Source organism: Callorhinus ursinus, unplaced genomic scaffold, assembly GCF_003265705.2.
Source record: "Callorhinus ursinus isolate GAN/ISIS: 27379988/994484 unplaced genomic scaffold, GSC_fseal_2.0 scaffold21, whole genome shotgun sequence".
In the NCBI taxonomy this organism is placed as follows: Eukaryota; Metazoa; Chordata; class Mammalia; order Carnivora; family Otariidae; genus Callorhinus; species Callorhinus ursinus.
In genome coordinates this window covers 4921936-4940853 of record NW_027397083.1, presented here as the reverse complement: position 1 = coordinate 4940853, position 18918 = coordinate 4921936, and the positions used below count along the sequence as shown (strand labels likewise).

Below are 18918 nucleotides of genomic sequence, written 5' to 3'. Positions count from 1 at the left end.
ACAGCCTCTGTGATAGCCAGGAAGAGACGACTGACTTGATCTAAGGAAGCCAAAGCTGGAAAAACACTATACTTCTCCAAAACAGCTTGTTGAGGAAAAGGAGACTAATGAAGTCTGGGTTTGAGTAGCAGGAACTTCAGGTGTGGTGAAGACATGCAAGGAAAACGAGAGAAGTGATAGCTTGCATTTTTGTAACATATTTCTTTGATAGGATAAATATTCTATTGACATCTTCTGGGTTAAAGCTTTGTCATAGAATAAAGTTAATTATTTTCCAGTTACTTGTGGGGAAAATTGTGACAGTGATGTAATGATCAGGGGTATGAATCACCTAAAATCTAGTACTTCTGGATACAGAGTAACAACAGTAATTCAAAGTACTGAAAAGAGGAAAATAATTGAACATGGAAGGATTCTTAATGAAGTTAACTTAATTTTTTTTTTTCTGTTAAAAATTTCCTAGCACTTGGGGTGCCTGGGTGGCTCAGTCATTAAGCGTCTGCCTTCAGCTCAGGTCATGATCCCAGGGTCCTGGGATTGAGCCCCGCATCGGGCTCCCTGCTCCGCGGGAAGCCTGCTTCTCCCTCTCCCACTCCCCCTGCTTGTGTTCCCTCTCTCGCTGTGTCTCTCTCTGTAATAAATAAATAAAATCTTAAAAAAAAAATTCCCAGCACTTAGCATAGGACCTAGCACATAGTAGCACTCAAAAACGATATTCCATTGAATTTATTACACACAAACTTGAAAACAAGACTATATTATCCATTCGAATAGCAATGGATGGAGTAGTAAAATCAGTTTTGGTATTTTTTCCTGTTGATTAATTTCATAATGAAGTCAGTAAATATTAGAACCAGTGAGGTAAAATAGTTTTCAATGAATAAGAGAATAAATGAAGAAATAATTGTTCTGAAATGTAAGATCAATATGAACAGAACAGATCCATTCAGACACTTCTCAAATACAAAAAGAAACCCTAATTTCTACCCCAAATTCTGCCCTTTGTTCTAGTGTAGCTAATACTGTCTGTTGGACAGAGGGAAGGGGGGAACCTACAAAGGACTAGTACTCATTTGAGATTTTTCCCTATGTCTAGCAGATAAGACTAGGCTCAAGAAGAGAAATACAGTCCTGGTTCACGAAGGATACCTAATCCCTATCTACCTTTTTCTACAGAGATCCTGGACATGGTCTTTAGAGCAGAAAGATGAGAAGAAAAAAGCAAAAGTCAAGAAAGTTCATAAGAGAAGCAATACAGTATATAGTTGAGAAATGGAAATTTTAAAGCTCAACTTGAGATGTTCCATAGATCTATAACATGAGGAGGGGACAGCACTATGTTCTCATAGGATCAGCCTGAGCACATGAAGAGGAGAGGAGAAAATGAGCTGAGGTGGATTGAATACATTGTTAAATGGGAAAAAAGTCTTATCAACAGCATAAATAAATTAATAAATAATAAAGTACATTAGATCCTTCTGAGAGTGGAATAGTAACCCAATTAACTTTAAATCCTAGTCAACCTAGGTGGCAGGCAGCCTCCAGGGCTCAATGCTAGGTATAATCTGGAATACAAAGGATTAATCATGATTAAAAGAATTCAAACCTTTGGTTTCTCAAAAGCAAACAGTATGGGTGACTCCTTGAGATTTCCTAATGTTCAACATTTAAGAACATCAAAGCCAAAGGAGACCATAAATGAAAGAATCAACAGTTTAATGCCTAGGTCCTAGGTTGAAGAAGGAGAAAAGAGGCATGCATGTCTTTGGGAGGTAGGCTGAACCTTAATCTCACCTGTATTTGTTTACAATAAACTTTGATGAATTTATTTATTTTTTTATTTTTTTAAAGATTTTATTTATTTGACAGAGAGAGACACAGCGAGAGAGGGAACACAAGCAGAGGGAGTGAGAGAAGGAGAAGCAGGCTTCCCGCGGAGCGGGGAGCCCGATGTAAGGCTCGATCCCAGGACCCTGGGATCATGACCCGAGCCGAAGGCAGACGCCCAACGACTGAGCCACCCAGGCACCCCTGATGAATTTATTAAAAACACACACAAAAAAAGCCCCTCCCAAGGGTGCCTGAGTGGTTAAGGGTCGGCCTTGCAGCTCAGGTCATGATCTCATGATCCTGGGATCAGGCCCCTCAAGTGGACTCCCTGCTCAGTGGGGAGTTGGATTCTCCCTCTGCCTCTGCCCCCCTTCACTGCTTGTGCTCCTAATAAATAAAATATTTAAAAAGAAAAAAAAAGCCCCTCCCATTACAAACTGCCCAATGAAGGAAAGACAAAGGGAAGATATACGAGGAGCTCTGAGCAGAATTCAATTTGCCACAATTAAAAGGCCTAAGGATTCAAAATTCTCACATTTTCCTTCAGAGACAAGGCCCTTAGGCCATTCCCAGTTTGACAGTTTGTTTCAGTTATACTCCCCACACAAAAATTATGAGGAATGTAAAATAGTCAAATTCTGACCAACCTTGCTTAGCTCTTGATATTAACTTCTCCCCATAACTTCTGGGGCGCCTGGGTGGCTCAGCTGGTTAAACATCTGCCTTCGGCTCAAGTCATGATCTCGGGGTCTTGGGATCGAACCCCACGTGGGGCTCCCTGCTCAGGAGGGAGTCTGCTTCTCCCTCTCCCTCTGCCCCTCACCTGTTTGTGCTCTCTCTCTCAAATAATAAATAAAATCTTAAAAAAAAGAAAAATCATTCTTTCTTAAAAAAAAAGATTCCCATAATTTCTTTCCATCTATTTTTCACTTTTATTCTAAGGTCTCAGATCTGGAAGGAGGTGGAACAGCAGACTGTGGCATTCAAAATAAGGAGGGCAAAGAAAGCAGTATCTTTTTTTTTTTTTTAAAGTAAGCTCTGTGCCCAATGTGGGGCTTGAACTCCCCACAACCCCAAGATCAAGAGCCACATGCTCTACCAACTAAGGCAGCCAAGTGCTCCAAAAGCAGGCACCTTTAAATAAAGAATATCCCAAAATACCAAAACTAAGATTATTTTTTTCAGAATTTCTAAACTCCAATGGCTTTTCTTTGGGTGTCAGAGAGAGCACACACACTGTCCCTCTCCAGGAGCTGCATTGGCCTCTTTGAAAAAAGCCCCTCTCCCACTTGGGAGAGACACCAATAACATAAAGGAAAAGGTAGACAACTCTACTTGGTGCCTGAAAACAAAGACTAGTAAGTCTATGCTAACCAAACCTAAAACAGGGAAATAAGAATAGAAAGAGACAAAAAGTATATGTGAAGTCTGAGGGGAATGAACAGCCAGCCGGCCTTTCTTTCACCATTACAATCTCCAAATTCTATGGCCAATTCTTGTTACTTGTACCAGTGGCAGCCTAAGAAAGTCTATAAATGAGTCTTAGGGTCAACAGTTTAATGGGTGGGGTTGGGTGGGGACAGGTCAGGAAGCAGAGCAAGCTCACTGTTTTCATTGAGAAGACATATTTTTAGGGGTGGCTTGGGTTGGATAATAGTGGTAGAGAGATATCCAAAGATTCCCAAGCTAACCCATGGTGCTGGCTGCTTCTATCCCATAAGACCTTAAAATTCTTCCGAGGTAAGACAAAGATGAGAATAGCTGGAAACTTCTTCAGAGCAGGTGTTCCTAAGCCCTCCCTGCAGTCTTTTCACCCAGAACATGAGGGTGGAATTGGGCGTTTGAAAAACTTGATTTCAGCTTTACATTGATATTTTCAGTTTTAATTAGTTTACCTAATAAGCAATAGAACATTTTACCACTTTCCCCAGTCACCTCGCTTCAGCAGAATCAATGAAAATATTTAGACCAAGAAACAGTCTGTGGCTTTTATAAGCTCTCAATTACCTCTTACGTTAGCTGTATTCATTTTACCTTAAAGAAAATCCAGTTCAAATTCTGTGACCTGTGAGAGATAAACGTAAAGATAGGAGGGGAAGGGGACCCAAAGAGCAAAAGCAGAAGAAAAGAAGGATATTGGCTGGATCTCATCACCATAGACTCGAGCCTCTTATCAGACAGTAAGAGATAAGCCCTTTAAACAGTCTGTACATTTCCATTCTTAGTGCTGTTCTTCCTTCCCAAGGTACACAACTGCTCCCCCTCCTCTTGGGAGTGGAATCTGCATTTTCCCCATCCCAGGCTCAGCTGAGCATGTCACTTCACTTTCTAGTAGCAGACATGGTCACACATGTACATTTCAAGTTGTGGCAGCAGCTCCCTTTCTGCCTCATGGTCCTTTCTTGAATCTTGGCTAAGCTTTGAGGCAGGGCAAAGAGATGTTTAATAAGCATGCTGGGTGCCCTGTTGAGCTGGATGATCCCATCAAAGCCAGCTAAAATTCTCAATGGTAAGTATACACCTCTCTTGTACATAGACTGTCCCATTTTGAACAAAACTGCCCACAGCAGAGTCTACATCCTACCAGTCATTGAGACGGCTCTGAAAGAACATCAAGGAAGTCCTAAAAGAATCACTGGTGAATATGAAATTTGCCTCCATGTGCCTAAGGTCCAATCCATGCATTCACGTTCGCAGCCCATAACATAACATTTGCTTTGTTTACCAGTCTCATCAATAAAGTCAAACAAAAGCGAAGTCCTATGCTTGAGAATAACTCAATTCTAGCTTCTCCCAACTGCTGGTATAAATAAGCACAACATGACACAGTGACTGGGCACACAAAGATCCCTTGCCTTAGTTTTCAGGAAATTTTCTTCTAAGTTGCTTCTGTTAAAGGAGATGAGGATTATAAACGATGCCACAGGTACAGGTTCACTGACAGCCGATTAGTAAGTGCTCGTACTGTTAATTCTGCCAGTCTTACTCCTACACAGAAATACATGTGGCCCCAAGGGGCCCAACCACCCACAAATCTCTTCTGCACATCTTTTCACCCTCCAGCACACAGAAATAGAGGGCTACATCCCAGAAAACACCCAGAGAAAGATAAAATGTAGTTTCTTTGAAACATTATATCTAGAAAACCAGGATACAGCTTCCTATTTGGATGTAATTCCTAAATTCAGGTCTCTCTGAATAATCCAAATAATGATCTAAGCCAAGATGTTTCTCTGAAGTTCCAAATATATACATCTATATCCCTTGGAATGCTGAAACTTTCAAGTATACGTAAGGACACTTAAAAAAAAAAAAAGGCAATTTGTTTAGAGTGAGCTACCAGGCTACCACAGATCTCAAAAAATCTAAATTGTGGTACAATGTTACAGTAATTGCCTTTAATGAGTTAATCCTCCCTGTATTCACGCCCTTGGAGAGTGCCCTCTCTGACTCTAGGCTTAGCTCCGTGGCTTGCTCTAGCTAATGAAACAAAAGTGACATTACCAGAGCCTTAAAACATGCTTGTGCACTGAGGCCTGACCTCTCTTACTTTTTTTTTTTAAGATTTTATTTATTTATTTTACAGGGAGAGACACAGCGAGAGAGGGAACACAGAGAGAGGGAACACAAGCAGGGGAGTGGGAGAGGGAGAAGCAAGCTCCCCACTGAGCAGGGAGCCCGATGCGGGGCTCGATCCCAGGACCCTGGGATCATGACTGGAGCCGAAGGCAGACGCTTAACGACTGAGCCACCCAGGCGCCCCCTTCTCTTACTTCTCTTTGGAATCCTGAGACTCCACGTGAAGAAGCATGAGGTAACCTCCTGGTGAACAGTAAAGAGATAAATCATCCCAGCTGAGGCTAACCAGCCTGCCAACTGCCAGATATGTCCATGAAGCCAACTGTATATTAGTTTTCTATGGCTACCATTAGAAATTACCACAAACTTAATGGCTTAATATAAATTTACTAGCTTTCAGTTCTGCAGGTCAGAAATCCAATATGGGTCTTCATGGAACTAAAATCAAGGTGTTGGTAGGGCTGTATTCCTTTCCAGAGGCTCTAGGGGATGATCTATTTCCCTGCTCTTTGGGTTGCTGGCAGAATTCAGTTCCCTGCAATTGTAGGATTGAGATCCTCATTTCCTTGTTGTTTGTTAGGTGAGGGCCATTCCCATCTTCTATCATTGCATGTCTTTGACTCTCCTTTCTCTTCCCCTTTTAAGGGCTCATTTGATTAGAATGGGTGGGTCCATACAGATAATTCCTCCCCACACCTCAAAATCTGTAACTTCAATCAGATCTGCATAGTTTTTGCTGCCACAGAAAGTAACATATTCACAGATTCTAGGAATTAGGATGTGGAGATCTTTGGCAAGCCATTATTCTGCCTATACATCAAGACCATACATATCCAGCCAAGCCATCAACTGACCACAAACAGCAGCCAAGTCAACCCAGACCAGAAAAACTGCACACTGAACCCACAGAATTTCGAGAAAAATATATGCTGGTTTAAGCCAATAAATTTTGGGGCTGTTTGTGAGGCAGAAAGGGCTAACTGATGCAATGACCAAGCCTACACCACTTTTTAAAATTTTTTTAAGATTTTATTTTTAAGTAAACTCTACAGCCAGTGTGGGGCTGGAACTCACAACCCCGAGATCAATAGTCGCAGGCTCTACCGACTGAGCCAGCCAAACACTTCTGAAGGATCTATGCAACCCACACCCTGATAATACCCAGCCATCCCCCTCTTCTCTGCTCTAGTTCAACAAGCATGCCTAAGAGGCCATCGGCCATTTTGTGCTCTCTGAATCATAACATAAAACAATTAAATTAGTGTTGTTTCTTCTTCCAGGCCAGATCTAGAGATTATTCCCGAAATTTAACAAAAGTCAGCCTTATTATCTCAATAGAACCATAGAGGAGCTTTTCGATCCATGACTAGAAGCCACATACATGAAAAAATATATAGGCTAGAAGTCTTAGGGAAAGATTTGAGGAAGGGGCCAGCCATCTTTTGATAGAGCAAAAGCTGCTGAAGGAAGAGGGAAATTTCACTGCTACCCAACCATCTCTTCTTTGCATAAAGACCAGTGAGGGCTTTGGGGCGCAGCCTCTAAGTAGGGGTCTCCAACCCTTCATTAGCAGCAAATACATTTTCTCAAATGGGCTCTCCCTCAAATTTGCTGATACTTAAAGGTCTGCAAAACTTAAGTAGAAGGAAAATGCAATAGCAAGTTAATGTCCTCTTGGCTATTCTGGCTGACTTCCCTGTGCCTGGGTCTTGCCTATTAACTGAATGCTATTCGGATTTCATCTTAAAAACAAATGAGGATGGAGCCCAGAGGCCTGCCTTCCCCAGACTGATAAGAGCAGCACAGTGCAATTATACCCGAAGAGCTTTGTTTCGGAATGTAATCACCGCCCCAGCCTTCTTCCCGATGGGATGGCAACAGTGTAATTACCTCTTCAGGATTCATTGTTTGGGAGTGTATTTCTACAGGGCCCCCTTTCTAGGGCAAAGGAGCTGCAACAAGAATATAGCAGAATTCGTAGCCCCCTCCCCAGTAGCAGTCTTGGGAACCAAACAAATTATTTTGGTTCCCTTTAAAGTAAGGCCAGAGTTTAAATTTCAGTCTGTTTTTCTATCAACAAGGAGTCACCCATACCCCACGATGGTTCCGTTTGAAAAGTCCTGATCTAAAGCCAGACTGCTTGCATCCCCAATTCCCACTCTGCCAATACTAGCTGTGGTCTTGGGGAAACTACTTAATCCCTCTATGCCTCAGTTTCCTCACCTGCAAAAATGAGTAGAAACAGGGCATCACTAGAATGTTGTGAAGATTAAGTGAATATGTGTGAAGTGCTTAGAACAGTACTTGGCATACCGTAACTGCCCTAAGGTTTTTTTGGTTTGGTTTGTTTTTTTAAAGCACATTTGAGGACGCCTGGGTGGCTCAGTTGGTTAAGCAGCTGCCTTTGGCTCAGGTCATGATCCCAGGATCCTGGGATCAAGCCCCACACTGGGCTCCTTGCTTGGCGGGGAGCCTGCTTCTCCCCTGCCTGCTGCTCCCCCTGCTTGTGCTTGCTCTCTCCCTCTCTCTGTCAAGTAAATAAATAAAATCTAAAAAAAAAAAAAAAAGCACATTTGAAGCACCATATTCCATAGCCATTACATTTTGCAAATGTGATCCAATATTAGCTCAGGGTCAAAGCTAAGCTTGACTTACCACGTTCTTTCTTTTCACAACCCTTTGCCAGTTCAGCATGCAGGGTAACGTTGGATAATTTTAAGTGCTGCTATAGAACTAGCACAGCCTCTGACATACTTGCCCAGGTAAAACTTTAATAGGCAGGAGAGGCTGTACATATTTCCATGTCAGTCCTTTCATTTATGTTACCAGTCCAAGGGAAACTATAATAATTAGACTGTGGTAGAATCTTGCTGTTGAAAAAACCAGTAGGTACTACCAAAAGCAGCCACTGGCAATATGGCAGATTCTAGAGAAAATTTACCTTTCTAGCCAGATTTATTTATGAAAATAAGTGATATATATCCTCCTCACATGCTTAAAGTGCACCTCACCTTCCTGGACAATACCCTTGTTCCCACCAGGAACTTTGACCTTTTACCTCCTGTTCAGCTTTCCCTCTGTTCCTTTGTAGCCTAGACTAGTTAAATTCTCTGCTTAGGAACAAACACTTCCAGCATGTGCCTCGCCAGCCATAAGCCTCAAGAGTAAAAATCATAAAAAATTAAAAAAAAAAAAAGAGTAAAAATCATGAGTTTATTGCCAGGCAGGCATTCCCAAAGAATATAGCCCCACTGCTCAAAACAACAGGAGTGAAGCTGGGCCCCTTCTGCCTGGTGCATACAGCTGCAGTGAACTGGGCTTAGGACAAACCAAGGGACCGATCTCAGAAGCCCTGTAATAATGAGAAACTGTGGCTACAGGATAACTATCTGGCTCTTGGGTGAAAATTCACTCCTCACCAAAAGAAACACCTCCAGGGAGTCTCAACACTCCATAAGGTCCCTGGTCACCCACCTGCAGGGTACCTCTTTCCACATCATGGCTTATACCAAGATATCCATGCTTGCTCTTGGCTTCCAAGAGTGAGTGGCACAAGGACCCTGGGGAAGAGCTGGCCTTGTGGATCAGCAGTTGTTAAAGAAAGGAAATTAACACCCACAGGTTGGCTCTACTTTGGTAAAGAGGGTGAGAGGTGCTGTCTGCCAGCTTCCATGGCATTTCCAGCCAGTTTGGAATACATGAGGCTGCTTGTGCTCATAAAAAGAGAAAGAGAAAGAAAAGCTTATGTGAGTTTAGAGTTTTAAAAAGAAGGAGAGGTGAAAGGTTAGCATGGTTTATTAGCTTCCAGCATTTACACTGATCATGTGGGTAAAACTGATGGGAGTAGATGGGACAGCAAAAGGATTGTTCCAAGTCTTTCCAGGGGTTGTAGAAGATCTCTAATCTTAAATAAAGTGGAGACTGTCTGGCTACTGCTTCCACTAGAAAATATGGGCTTTGACCTCACATTTTAGCTTTTTCTTTCCTCACATCTCCTCTGTAGATTTCTATACAGTATCATTTGTTTTGAGGGGTTGCAAAACATGTCAAAGCACACAAAACAAACATAACCTAAGTAGAGAGACGTAAAGGTTCTGGCGTTATACTGAGTACTTAAAACTAGAGGCCATCTTAAGTTGGCACCTTCAAAATGACTAGTATTTCTAAGGAGTAGACAACCACAGGACTTAATAAGCTTTGAGATCACTCTATGTCTAGGGAAGCCCCGGAATACAGAAAGCTTAAAGTATAAGTAAACAGTGGGGTCTCAATCCAGATATGCTGACAATATTTCTCTTTTTGGAAGAAGGAAGAGGAACAGGTGAAAAATTGGTTAAGAGTTGGGAGAGAGGGGTGCCCGCGTGGCTAAGTCGGTTAAGTGTCTGCCTTTGGCTCGGGTCATGATCCCAGGATCCTGAAATCGAGCCCCACGTCAAGCTCCCTGCTTGGTGGGGAGCCTGCTTCTTCCTCTCCCTCTGTCCCATGGCTCACGTGCTCTCTCACTCTCTATCTCAAATAAATAAATAAAATCTTTCAAAAAAAAAAGTTGGGAGAGAGGTTATATAGGTCAATTCCTCTCACTTCCTGCTGCAGAAATACTGTAAGGTACTGAGTTCCCACAACCAGCTTTCTGTTTATACGCCTAGTCTAGCATTTAGCGTAATACCAACTTAGTAGGTGGTAAGCTTTAGAGGGCAGAGACCATGTCTTGTTCATCTGGACACATAACACTGTACCATTAAACAACAGAAGTTCAATAAATGCTCACTGAATCAAAATGGCTGATATACCAGCTGAGTACTCTGTATGTAATTAAGAATTCATTCATTCTTCCCCATTATTAACAGCTCCAGATGAAGAAGAGTTATACAACAGGGTCTCACCAGCACTAAAGTATCTTGGGGTCCTGGTATTACCACCTCATCTCACCATGCCTCTGTCTCTGCATCTGTTCCTAGCTCAGTGAGTTCTCAAATTTTAAAGCACATTATGATCACCTACAAGACTCTTTAAAACACGAATTCCTGGGGGCTACAACCAGAGTTTCTGATTCAGTGGGCCTGGGGTAGGGCCCAAGAATTTGCATTTATAATACTTTCCCAGGTAATGATGGTACTGGTCCAGGAACTACACTTTGAGAATCCCATGCTGCCATGGGTACACAGAAGGAAACACTCGGTATGCTGAGTAGATGCTCATTTTATCAACACAAGTCCTGATGGGGGACAGGAAATAGTTTCATATGCAAACCTTGTGACTCCTCTATTCTTCCCCGCTTGAGGGACATGACTACAGGCAACAGAGGACACACTAGACTGTCAAATTATCAACACAAGGACTCTCAAGTTACCATCTGTTGGTGCCATAGAACAAAAGGTCCACAGTATTTTCAACTCACTGACCATAGCAAAAGGGGAAAAAGTCCTGCTTGGAACCCAGGAAGAGCCCCACTTGGGGAGAACACAGAAAAACAGTGAGAGATCAGCAAGGTTACAATCAGTGAGGAGACTGGCATAGTTCTAACTCATACTAGTCTCCAAAATTTATAATAAAAATCATAATAATGATAATAGCTAACATCTACTGAATACCTGTGTGCCAAAAAATACTATTCTAAGTGTTTCATTCATTTAATTTCACTCATTTAACTCATTCAATCCTTTAAACAATCCTATAAGCTAGGAACTATTCTTATGACCATTTTATAGATAAAAAAATTGAGGCCCCCAAAAGGTAAAATAAATTAACCAAGACCACACTGCTAGGAAGTAGAAGAATGAATATTTGAACCTAGATAGCCTGGCTCTGGAGCCCAAACTCAAACATTTTGCTATAATGCCTCCTAAGCAGACTATATACTATAAATGGCAGCTATCCTCCCTAAACTCCCACTTACTCATCCTCACAGACCCAATCAAAAGAAAAATGGGGACACAGAGTTTCTTTGAACTGTCCCAAAAGACATAAATCCTCAGTCCACACCATGTTTGAGCTGCATCCTCCTTAGCTAATCAGAATTGGCAGTTAAAGTCCCAGGGGAATTATTAAATTTTTAGTAGCAGGGTCAAAACAAAATAGAAAATCAGGCCACTCCCTGGCTAGACTGTCAACTCCCTAAGGGCAGAACCATTTAATTCTTTCATAAGACCCGAAGAGCCCTGGAAAATGCTAAGCATTTAGAAAAGCGCTACATAAACTTCAAAATGACAGTAAAGAAAGGGCACAGGTGGGGAAGCGTCAGCAAGTAGGGAAAGATCAAGAGGAAATTTCCTGGGGGAGAGACAGAGGCACAGAAAAACTTAGTCACATAATATAAAAGGGATAGGGGCGCCTGGGTGGCTCAGTCAATTAAACGTCTGCCTTCAGCTCAGGTCATGATCCCAGGGTCGTGGGATCAAGCCCCTCCTCAGGCACCCTGCTCAGCAGGAAGCCCGCTTCTCCCTCTCCCATTCCCCCTGCTTGTGTTCTTTCCCTCTCTTGCTGTCTCTCTCTGTCAAATAAATACAATCTTTAAAAACTATATAGAAAAGTTCATTGACAAAGCCCAGTATTTTCCCCTAGAAAAGCTTGAAGCAGCACAGACAATTAAGCTTAGAAACTAAGACCCTGGTTCTCAATAAGCACACTTCTCACTAGCAGTGTAAGGAGATGAAGTAAAAGGCTGGGGTAGAGAGGACCCCAATACTCCAGTGACTGGTGGACACCAAGTAAGTAAAAGTCTTGGGTGCTGTAAGGTGTCTATCTAGGAAGGCTGGGTTCTCTGGAAGGAGTGTTGCATTTACTTCTCTGTCTCCCAGGCAACCAAGCCAGCCCCTTATCGCCTTCACTTTCATCACTGGAGCAGAATGAAAGGTAATTGGGTTAATTATTAAAGGAGCACTAGCTAGTACCGCCACTACTAATTGTCCATTTATCTGGGGCTTATAAACAGCCATCTTAATTGATGTTGAGTTGGAATGTGTCACTCACTTTATTTGCCTGGCTCCTAGGTACCAGAGAGGTATAGGACACAGAGATAAAGGGTCCAGTCATGGAGATAAATGGCCCAACACCAGAACTATTATTCATTTATGTTCATACTCATTTAAGTATACCATGATGTCCCTCAACTGTATTCACACATACTATTCATCTTTCCCAGATTTGCCAATTCAAGCAAAGATCTACTATATTAGGTAATTTGTTGTATTAGAGAGCTATGATATCAGGTTGAGAAATCAAGGTAATTCCTAAAAGTCAGCAAGCCCAGGGCCCCAGATGCCCACCTACATGGCCAAGCTAGACCAGACAGGCCTCCTAAAAGTAATTCTCTAAGGTACCAGGGAAATGGGGAACATCTAAGAGAGGCAAAAGACAACCAAAAATAAAGTTAACAAGGAAAAGTAAAGTCTTACAAAAGAGGTAGCTCTGTTTACCCACAACAGGCAATAAACAGAAGGATGCCTGGGACATGAGATTATATAAAGCAATTATTCTAACGCTGCACTGCTGGGTCTGTAATATATACAGATGTAATATACATGACAATAATAGCACAAAGGAGAGAGAAGGGAATAGACTTATAGTGCAGCAAAGTTTCTGTACCTTACCAGAACTAAGTCTGTATAAGTCTGAAGTAGATCCTGACAAAAGACAGTTTAAAAATCAATAAAGAGATTAAAATGGTACATTAGAAGATATCCACTTAATATAAAAGAAGTCAGCAAAGGAGAAACAGAGAAACAAAAAAGACATTAGAAATACAGAAAAGAAATAGCAAAATGGCACACAAAATCCACCTGTATCAACAACATTAAATGTAAATGAACTAAATAATGCAATCAAAGGCAGAGACTGTCAGGCTGTATAAAAAACAAAAATCAGCAAAACAGGATTGAACTGCACAGGTCCATTTAAGATGTGGATTTTTTGAATAAATACAATACAGTACTATAAATGTATTTTCTCTTCCTTATAATTTTCTAAATAACATTTTCTTTTTTCTGGCTTAAAAGAATACAGTATATAATACATACAATACACAAAATAATGTGCTAATCGACTGTTTATATTATTGGTAAGGCTTCTTGTCAACATTAGGCTATCAGTAGCTATGTTTTTGGGGTGTCAAAAGTTATACACAGATTTTCAACTACATGGGGGTTGTACCCTTAACCCCTGGATTGTTCAAATATACATTTGATATACATCAACTGTGTCCTTTCTATAAGAGACCTACTTTAGATTCAAAGAAATAAATAGGTTAAAAGTTAAAAGGATAGAAAAAATATATATCACACAATCAACAGCCATAAAAGAGCTGGAGTAGCTATACTAATATAAGAAAAAATGGATTTAAAGACAATATTGCTAGAGACAGAGGGATATTTTATAATGATAAAAGAGTTAAATTCATCAGGAAGGCATAACAACTATAAAAATATATGTACCTAACAACAAGGTCTCAAAATATATAAGGCAAAATCTGACAAAACTAAAGGGAGAAATACACAATTCAGCAATAATAATTGGAAATTTCAATACCTCACTCTTAACAAAGGATAGGACAACTAGACCAAAAATCAGCAAGGATATACAAAACTTGAACAACACTATCAACCAAGTAGTTCTCCCCAACATCTACAGCACACTCCACACAACAACAGAATACACATTCTTCTCACACACACAGGTAACATGCCAGGACAGACCATGTGCTAAGCCATAAAACAAGTTTCAATAAATTTAAGATAACTGAAATCATATACCACAGTCACATTAAATAAGAAACCAACAACAACAGAAGGAAATTTGGGAAATTCACAAATATGTGAAAATTGGAGAACACATTCCTAAACGTCTAGTGGGTAAAAGAAGAAATCGTAAGAGAAAAATTAGGATGCCTGGGCACAAAGCCATCTATAGCCCAGGACACTCGACCAGGCCCCAATGACCTGCAGCAAAGAGCAAGAAAACCCTGACACTTCCCATTGATTTTAATCAAAACACTAAATTAAGTACATTAGGCCCACATCTGCTCGGAACAGATGCTCATTAGGATGAAAGTCAAAAAGATTAGACAGGACATATAACTAATACCCTACACTACCCAGGTCTCTATCCCTCAGAAGTTTTTTGTTCTTCCAGTAATTGCCAGGGCTTCTCATTTCACTTTTATGAGGACTCAAACATGCAGAAAAATACTGTAGGCTTACGAGCCTTTTAGCAGATACCCCCTACTTGAACTCAGGCAAAACATGGCACAGAAGATTATGAGTCAGGCAGACAGACGTGGTTTAAAGTTCTAGGTCTGCCTCTCACTGTGTTATATTGGGCAAGTGATCTAACTTCTCTGAAATTCAGTTTTCTTCCCTGAAGAACGGAAATGCATGATCTACTTCACAGGGTTGCCATAATGATTACAGGAGGTAATATATGGGAAAGCACTTAGTACAGTACATGGCTCATAGTACAGTACATTAACTTTATGTCCTTTATTATCAGTGGCTGTTACTGCACAGAGCTAGAGCTGTCTACTAAAAAGTCAGCAGGGGGAGCTCCCCAGACTTCTGTGTGTTTCCCCAGAAATACACCTGATAGAGTTGCAGTAGCTTTAAATTTACTTATACTACTTTAAGTATACGTTCAGAATTTGTGTTGCCAAAGAAGAGGCATGGCATGTGTTGATGGGTGACTAGAGGCCACCAGGAACCTACAGAATTGTGGGGAAGGCACCAAGATAAAGAAGAAGAGATGGAAATTAACAGTCAAAACACTTCTCTATAGTAGCTTCTGTTTTCTATTACCACTCTCAGGTTCATGTGGGAGAAAGTGGGTAGAATGGATCTTAATTTTCTGCAAATCCATTTTTTGTTAATGGCTCTGAATGCCTTTGGCTACGGGTCCACTGGAGACTCATTTGCCACCATAGTACTGGTCACACCTCCAAATACTGCAAGTGTGTGTGTGCTTCACCCCTGCAAAAAGGCATTCACCTTTCAGAGGTTTTGGCTTTGGGGCACCTGGGTGGCTCAGTCTGTTAAACATCTGCCTTCAGGGGCGCCTGGGTGGCTCAGTTGGTTAAGCGACTGCCTTCGGCTCAGGTCATGATCCTGGAGTCCTGGGATCGAGTCCCACATCGGGCTCTCTGCTCAGCAGGGAGTCTGCTTCTCCCTCTGACCCTCTTCCCTCTCGTGCTTTCTATCTCTCATTCTCTCTCTCTCTGAAATAAATAAATAAAATCTTTAAAAAAAAAACAAAAAAACATCTGCCTTCGGCTCAGGTCATGATCCCAGGGTCCTGGGATAATCCCTCATCGGGCTCCTTGCTCAGTGAGGAGCCTGCTTCTCCCTCTACCCCTCCCCCTTTGCCCCTCTCTCTGCTCGTGCTTTCTCTCTCTAATAAATAAATAAGATCTTTAAAAAAAGAAAAAAGGTTTGGCTTTATGTTTGGAACTAAGAACCAAACAGCCAGATTGAGGTATGGTCAACCATCTAGACTTGGAGCTATAGGAGGACAGGAATCATGCCTCTTATTCACTCTGGTAGCCTAGAACAGTCCCTGGCACATAGCTACACAACAAATACCTGTTGAATATAATTGTTTTGAGACCATTACAACATCATTCCAATCATACAAGTGAAATTGCCTTTCCAGGAAAACTGGGAGTCCTTACTGCTAACAGGCCAGTTTCTCTTTCACTCCAAAAGCCGTTATTACAGGAGCTCTATTACATGATCACAGTAAGTTTAATAAAAAGGAAAAATCTGCATCCATCAGGGCTAGAAGGCTCAAAGAAAGGGCTACTACATGATTTTCCTCAGCAAGCACCACTGGGTCATAAAAGGCTATGTCTAGAAACTGCTTAAAACAAGAGCGAATTAGGGACACCTGGGTGGTTCAGTCGGTTAAGTGTCTGCCTGCCACTCAGGTCATGATCCCAGGGTCCTGGGATCAAGTCCGGTATCAGGCTCCTAGCTTGGCAGGGAGCCTGCTTCTCCCTCTGCCTGCCATTCCCTCTGCTTGTGTGCTTGTGCTCTCTCCGACAATAAAAACCTTTTAAAAAAAATTAAATAAATAATAAAAAATAAATAAAACAGGAATTAATGCAATTAAGAAAAGCCCTGGAAATCAGCCAAGTTCCCTGGGAGCTCTTTCCCTCTTCTAGATTAAGGTCCTAGAAGCAGCATGCTACTTTGATACTTTGTCCTTTAAAATAACTGTAGGAAGGCAGACTAGGAAGCTTTGGAGTCCCACTGCCTGGTTCAGTTTTGGCTCCTCAACTTCTAGCTGTATCACACTGGGCAAGTTAGCCTTCTGGGCTTTAGTTTCCTCCACAGTTAATTAGGTAATAGCACCTATCTCAGGATTATTGCAAGAAAGAAATGAAATGTAACTGGAAAAGCATTTAAAATACTCTCTAGTATACAGCAAGTGCTCAATAAATGTTAGGCTTTTTTTTTTTTTTGGTTGTTGTTATTATTCTTGGAATTTTCTCAAGAGATGAATAGAAGTAATACAGCTGTCAACAGAATCTGGAGGGACATCCAAACACAGGTACCCCCCCGCCACTTCTTGAAAGTTTGTGTTATACCACTTTACTTTTACAAAAGACCAACATTAGTACCTTGTTTTCGCTAACTGAAGGAAATCTGAAGAGGATTTTCACTCTCACGAAAAAAGGTAAAAAGTGAAAATAGCGTTCAGCGTTTGCTTTACAGTGAGCTGTTACAAAGGCAGCATGCACTCTGAGCATCAAGCTGCCACAGCTTTGAACTGTGTCTGTGAGCACATCTGTGCTTTATGTCAATTTATTTTGTGCAGCCACTAACAAGATGTGTCCTAAGGTATCAGAAAAGCCTGAGAGAGGTTATTTTTTGGGTTTGGGATTACTAAAATTTTTTCCATATAAGTTAATGGTAATTGCTTCTTCGCTTTGCACCATTCTGGCTTGCATAAGGTTTTGTAGAAACACTCCACTTTTGGAAACCTGTATCTACAAACGTTGAGGGCCTTTACGAAAAGACCAATAGGTTCTCTGTAACGTGTATCTTGAGAAAACAGAAGAAACTGGTTTAATTGTGGATGGAAACCATCTGCTAACCTAATGCAAGAGTGAGGTTCTTGAGAATCTAGATTTCCTTCCCCTTGAGATACTTTGCATTCTTTGTTAGAGAACTTTTCTCAGTGGATTTCATATCTGTTAACAGCTGCCTGCTGGAACACAACCCCTATATTCAAAAGTATCCATAAGTAAAAGTGGGCCATTTGGGGGTCAGACCTCTGGGCATAAAGTAGGAAACAGGAAATGGCGATAGAGTTCTTAAATCTAAGGAATAAATAAACATACAGCTGTTCCCAAGCAAAGCTAAATGCCAAGGAAACAGGAGATTTTCTAGCAGTAGAGGAACAGGAGGTGCTGTGTGGGGTGATGGAGGCAGATGTCTGGAACAAAGGGTGGAGAAGAGCTCTATAGTACTGCCTGGCAGCAAGTGATTATCTGCCAGTAAGGAGCTTCCACATGCCATCAGCCAAGCCACACAGAAACACCAAGCATGGAGAGGCATTGAGGCACGGCGTCTGTTTACCCACGAGGGCCAGAGATCCTCAGACAAGGTTGTCAGGGGACCCAGACACAGTCTGCTCCCTGGCCAAGCCTGGGCCGACAAAGAGTCTGGTGGCTAGCAGAGAAACCACTGAGGTTTCTAGGACTTCTAGGCTTTGACACTGGGTCAAGGAGAGACCCAGTGGGAGACCAGAGATCCTGTGGCCTTCCAGCTGTCATAGCTTGGTTAGAAATCACATTCTCCCAGGCTGACGGTGTTACTGCCTCACCCAGATCCCTTCTTACCTTTAACCACTACATGGCCCAGATTTTCCAAAACATAGTATCTTTAAGAAATTTTTAATAGATGCTTATTAAAGACACACCTAAACATGGATTGATTTTTATACCTTTTATGCCTTCACATACATAAATTTAGAGGTTGGCAGTGGAGATGACGGGCAAGTGGAGGAAAGAGTGTGATGGGGAAATAATCTTTGTCAGAAAAAAACAGAATTCTGCTTTGTTTCCTTCTCTAGACACTGCCCAGAAGCAGCAGCACATACTACATCTGAGAGCCTGGTCACACCATGTAGCTTAGGCCAAAAACATTGGTCACTAAGCTATTCAGCCACCATAAAACTGGCTCAGCTGGCATTGTCCAGCCCATTTTCTGTTTCTGAGGTTTCTGAGCCAGCCTTATGGGTCTCTTCTCCTCCTCCTCCTCCTCCCCTGGAAGATTCCACAGTGCCTGGAAACTCCATCTGCTGGCAGATGAGCAAAGGGTTGAAGAGGTGTGCATTAAGTTCCTAATTAAATCACAGGATCTGGTTCATGAGTATCTCACCAACCAAAACATGAACAAGACACCTTTATCATTCAATTAAAAGCATAGCTAGAATCTAATTGCTGGATTAAGAAACAAAGAGTTTAAACAATTTAAAAAAAAATGTTTGAAGGAAGTGGGAATGGGCAAGATAAATAGC

The 18918-nt window shown here is 41.6% G+C and overlaps 1 protein-coding gene across 11 annotated transcripts in view; it reads right to left on the bottom strand.

Moving 5' to 3' along the window:
* AMBRA1 (autophagy and beclin 1 regulator 1) overlaps positions 1 to 18918 on the bottom strand; it is a 171334-nt gene that overhangs the window by 69393 nt on the left and 83023 nt on the right. The window lies entirely within an intron of this gene.